This window comes from Silene latifolia, chromosome 9 (genome assembly GCF_048544455.1).
Source record: "Silene latifolia isolate original U9 population chromosome 9, ASM4854445v1, whole genome shotgun sequence".
In the NCBI taxonomy this organism is placed as follows: Eukaryota; Viridiplantae; Streptophyta; class Magnoliopsida; order Caryophyllales; family Caryophyllaceae; genus Silene; species Silene latifolia.
Window position 1 is genome coordinate 113,212,716 of NC_133534.1, and position 5,689 is coordinate 113,218,404.

Below are 5,689 nucleotides of genomic sequence, written 5' to 3' on the forward strand. Positions count from 1 at the left end.
GTTGGAGTGCCCGATAATGTATCCTTCTCCGGGGTTCCAAAATTAGAGAAGTCTATATTTTTGATAATGGATGAGAATGGGGTTCCTGGTTCGAATCTGGTCTTGGAGCCCGAAGCCTGATTTTCCAATTTCTTCTTCAGGCTAGACTCAGATTCCTTCAGCCTATTGATTTCTGCTTCAGCCTGAGCTGCCTTCTCTTGGATTGTTTCCAATTCTTTGATCTTGGCCAGGGCAGCCGCTAATTGTTGTTCTGCGGTGAGTTCCACCATTTTTGTGCGTGAATATTAAATGAAAGATGATAAGGAGAATGTTATTGGTTGAAGAACTAGATGCCCCACGGTGGGCGCCAATTGTTTTAGCAGGATTTTCCTGAAAGGATCCGGCTTAATTATAGAGTAGTCAGGGTATCTAGTTCTATAGATTAGAAATATAAGTATGGACGGATGACAGAAGAGAATATAATATTTATTGTGTTATTACGTTTGTAATATAGGCTAAATACAAACAGGCGCATAAACTCAAACACCAGAGAGAGAATAGAGGATAATTTGTGATATATCTTGATTAATAAGCAAAAATGTGTCTCCCCTTTACAATTGTGTTTTCATTCTATTTATACTTCTCAAATGATAACGTTGGATTCATCTTCAACGTTCCCCTCTTTCGTTGGAGCTGTTACCGGATTAATAGGGCACACTCCCTATTAACTCGGTTGACTCGTTCTCCTTTGAATATTTCAGCAACTCATCCTCCTCTTGTATGTCCAGGTTCATTGGTAATATAGCTTCGTGGTTTTACTTGGTCTTCCTTGATAATAGGACGTGAACATTAATCTTGTTGTAGTCGTTAGCCTGCTTTTCAACTCAATCCAGCCTGTCTAGGAGTATTACCAGGCTATTCTGTGCTTACCATCAAGCCTTTCTGCCAGGATTTAGTAGCCTTCTTGTTGTGATATTCTTCAATGGCTTTATATTAGTAAGACTTGTCCGGTCCTAGGTTGCCTTAATCAGCCTAGTAGGGTCGGGCTAGGCTATGATCAGACCAGGCTAAACTGGGCCTAACAGTAACAATCCCAAAAACTAAACTACCAGCTTGACAAGGGCAGGCTAAATGTAGGATGTAGTAAATAGGACAAAAAGGATATATTTGGCAGTGTGGAGTTCATGGGTAAAACGAGAAAAGGAAACCTCTACCACATGTGTCAACAAACCAAAAATCGAATGCATACAGGTATTAAGCAGATCAAGTTCATATTTATGCACATTGATGTAACACGTCTCATAAGGAGTACTACTCACATTCCTAAATAAACTGGTCATAAATGTCACCAGTTATAGGCTCTAAATCTCAGAAATATGATGTTGCATGCCAAAAATCAAAGTCAAGTCTCAAGTTCGGCAAATAATTAACGAAAACTCGTAGATATGCATATATGATTCTACTAATAATATGTCAATTAGCAAGGCTCAGGCAAAACAGATGCAAATGCAATATCATCATTGAAATACTACCGTTCCGACTCGACCTATATGCTAAAATAAACGTGCATTTTTTTGAAATTTGATGAAATTTTTCTAATAGTTTTTTTTTTAATTTTTGATGTACATATATAAAATGAAATAAACAATGCAAAACAGAATGTAAACGTGAATGCAAGCAAATGATATGCGACGCAAAACCCTTCCCCAAACGAAATCGCACAATGTCCCCATTGTGCAAAATTATGTAATGAAGAAAAGAGAAACGGGAATTTGCGAGAAAAAATAAATAAATAAAACATGAAGTAAAGACTTAGAAACTCACAAGACTTTAAGCGCAGCAAAGGAAACCTCCCCAAACCAGCGTGAGCTAGGAGGTTTCGGTAGCCAGCAGTGCTACTAATAAGTACCTGAAAAGACAAACAAAGAACCACGCATAAATCGAGAAAGCAATGATGAAGCGGTAATATGTGCAAAATTGAGAAAAATAGAAGAAATAAATAGTGACGGAAGATAAAGTGGAGTAGGAAACTCCCTTAGTTCCGCAAATCGACCAACCATAGCAGGAGAGAGGTCGTAAACAGAAACAGCAGTGCAGGTCGGTCGATCGACCACATCACTCAGTCGATCGACCGAGGTGAAAGGAACCGTAGCTCCTGGAAACTACAGACCAGTCGACTGACTATATAGCCCAGTCGATCAACTGAAGATACTGCTGTAACTTCTTATTTCTTCGTATTTGCTCAATTACTTGAGCTAAGAAAGTCTAAAAACCTGCAAGTGCACAATAATACGCGCCCAAAATTGCGTAAAACCCAAAATAAAGTCTAAAGCGTATAAAATCCTAAGCAAGCAAAATAAAATGCGAAGTTTCGCGCACACAAAATACGGTAAATAGTCTTAAAAGCAATAAAGTAAATGTTTGATAAAGCATTTGATCAACTAATAGTTGATCAAGAATGGCCATGGTATGGCCTACTTCGTCGGCTTCTGGCTACTAGAGGTAGCCTCAACGGTGCTTATCTTATCAGCTGCACCCTTCTTAGCTTCCACGTCCGTATGGCTCAACGGATCAACACTTTCATCATCTCCCCAGTCAATGACCTCTTCTTCTTCATCAAAGTCCAAGTCGGACTCCCTTGCCTTGACCGGCTCGTCATCAACTTCCTCATCAGTGCCATAGCTGAGGCAACCAAGACCTCCTCGTGAAATGATTGGCTTCTTCGCAGCTATAGTAACTTGCAGCTCTTCCTTCCCCAAACCAGCTCCTGCAATATCAGAAATAGACAAATCTTCCTCCAATTTGCTCCCAATCTGGGGCGGAGGTGTTATAACAGGAATGGGACCAGAGATAGGCATATCAGGAAGTATAAAATAAGATTTCTTTTCAGAAACCGTATTGCAAGTCACGGGCCACATGGGGTCTTTCTTCTTAGCAGGTTGGGCAAAAACAATGGAATGCTTCCCTACTTTAAAAGTCAAGGCACCCGAACCAACATCTATGACTGCACCAGCAGTGTGCAAAAATGGCCTACCCAAAATAATGGGAATATGGGCATCCTCAGGCATGTCAAGTACGACGAAATCAACAGGGAAGAAGAACTTCCCTATTTGCACGGGGATGTCCTCTAAGACTCCTATTGGCTGGACCGCAGATCGGTCAGCCATCTGTACTGTCATGTCTGTCACTGCGAACCTAGTCAATTTGAGCTTCCTAGCAAGACTCAAGGGCATTACACTTATACTAGCTCCTAAGTCACATAATGCCTTCTCAATAGAGAAGGTACCTATATTGCAAGGAATAGAAAAACTACCCGGGTCTTCTAGCTTGTGAGTTGCAGTGTGAGATAAATAAGAGCATGACTCTTTGGTTAATGCGACAGTATGCACATTTTCAAGTGACTTTTTCTTAGACAAGAGTTGTTTCACGAATTTAGTATAGGCAGGCACTTGATTAACTAACTCAAGGAAAGGCACTTGTACATTGAAGCTACGAATAACTTTTTCAAATTTATTGAAAGATACCTGTTCCTTCGTTGGCACTAGTCTTTCCGGATATGGGGCTGTAAGAAGTAGCTTAGCCCTCTCCTCTAAATCGCGCATGCCGGTATCCGTGGACTTAGGCTGGAAGTCCACTACTTTCTCCTTGTTGAAGCTTGAACCCTCCTCAGACCGTTTCAAATGTGAACCATTGATCGACATCGGGTCGTACTTAGGAGCCGGGATTGACCCATCATCACTCGGGTCTTTCCCCAATATTTTCGGGACTGTCGTACCCTGAAACAAATGATCCCTCAAGTTGTCGGGCATCGGAGGACGAAAAATCTCATTATCGCAGCCGATCTCGTCGATCGACCCGGTGATGTCGATCGATCGACCGAGTTGAACAGACCAGAAGCTTCAGTAACCCCGCACTTCGATCGATCGGCCAGGGTATGTCGATCGATCGATCGGGTATGTCGATCGATCGATCGATATACCAGTAGACGCCTTTTTCTTTCCTTTGCTCGTTCCAGTTTTGTTTTGACTCGGTTTTGCCTCATCTTTTGCAGCATCATCCTCGACCATAGCAGGCCCCTCCAGGGTGGACCCACTCCTCAAAGTTATGGCATTTAGGGTCTCTTTCTGGTCAGTTTGAGTCGGTAAGTGTCCCGGAGCTCGAGTGGTACTCTTGCTAGCCAATTGAGCAATTTGGCTCTCTAGCATCTTCATCCCGACCTCTCTAGCTTGGGACTCCTTCAACAATAAGTTCTTCAACTCGGTGAACTCGGAATTTTGGGATTGTTGCTGCTGCGGCACATAGGGAGGTTTTTGATATGGTTGTTTGTGAGGGGGCACATAAGCTTGCTGCTGCTACTGTTGTGGAAGTTGAGTTGTATTCAGGACATTCTGGCTACTCCACCTCAAGTTGGGGTGGACATTCAGCTCATAGTACGTGTTTATCTGCCTATAATAGTGAAAGGCAGCGCAAGACTCAAAGGGGACAGAACAATTCTCTGAGACATGCCCCTCATCTCCACACCTTCTACAGACGAAAGGACCGTCTGAAACAGCATTAACATGGTACATCCCTCCTTTAGAAGCTCCTCCCAACTCATATTTGTCAAACCTTGCAGTGAGAGCTTCTAGTGCAGCAACAGAGGAAGATTCAGCAGCTCTCCTCTGGTTTCCTCTCGAATTCCCATATTCAACCTTATGAGTGGCCAAATCATCAATGATCTTCCACCCCTTAGTCTCTCCCATGTTCGCAGCAAATCGGCCATTGGCTGCAGCATCCAAAATAGCCCTCTGATTGTCGTACAGCCCATTATAGAACTGATTGCAAAGACTCCATTTTTCGAACCCATGGTGCGGTCTGGTTCGCACCAGTTTCTTGAAACGGACCCATGCTTCATGAAAATTCTCATCCGGCCCTTGTTTAAAGCTCGTGATCTGAGCTCTAATGGCATTCGTCTTCGAGGCAGAGAAGTATTTCTTGTAGAATGCCAAGGCCAATGAATTCCAGTCGGTGATCCCATGAGCGGCTCGATCCAGATCTCTATACCACTCCCTTGCAGCATCACGAAGGGAGAAAATGAACATGGTCTCCTTGATCTGGTCTTTGGTCACACCGGTCGGCGGGGGTATAGAGCAGCAATAATCAATAAAAATCTCCATATGCTTGGCTGCATCTTCATTTGCGGCTCCCGAATGGTTTCTCTCAACCAGGTTAATATAGGAAGGCTTCGGCTCGAATTTTCTCGCCTCCCAAGGTAGTTCGAATCCTTTGTAGAGATTTGCGGTGTCGGCTCGAGTTACTAGCAATAGTTGCTTCTTGACCATGACTGGAATTTACGGAGAGGTGACTGTCTGTTGAAGAAGTAGAGGCGGGGAGATGTAGGTGGATCTTCTTCGAACAGAGCGTTCTCGTAGTAACTTGACAGAGTACTCAGCTCTTCCTCTGTCGGTAATACCCTTTGTGATCGTCTCAACTCGCGCAAGGATTTCTTGATCTCAGGATTGAATGGTACTAGTTCACCACCCTGTGACCTGCGCATAAGAAGAAACTACAAAAAGAATATAAGAAAAGTTGAAGGACCGGAAGTCCCTTAAACTAAAGAAAGACTAAATAGAAACAACTAAAAATTAGAACAATTGCCTCCCCGGCAACGGCGCCAAAATTTGATACCCGTCGTTGTGAGTACCAAAAATAAGATTTATAATTTCCTATT

General features: G+C 42.9%; 1 non-coding gene across 1 annotated transcript; it reads left to right on the forward strand.

Annotated features, from left to right (window-relative positions):
* The first annotated feature begins 4,818 nt into the window (after positions 1-4,818).
* Positions 4,819-4,925, forward strand: LOC141603978 (small nucleolar RNA R71). Its single transcript, XR_012525808.1, has one exon. It is a non-coding gene; the product is annotated as a small nucleolar RNA R71 (small nucleolar RNA).
* The last annotated feature ends 764 nt before the right edge of the window (positions 4,926-5,689 follow it).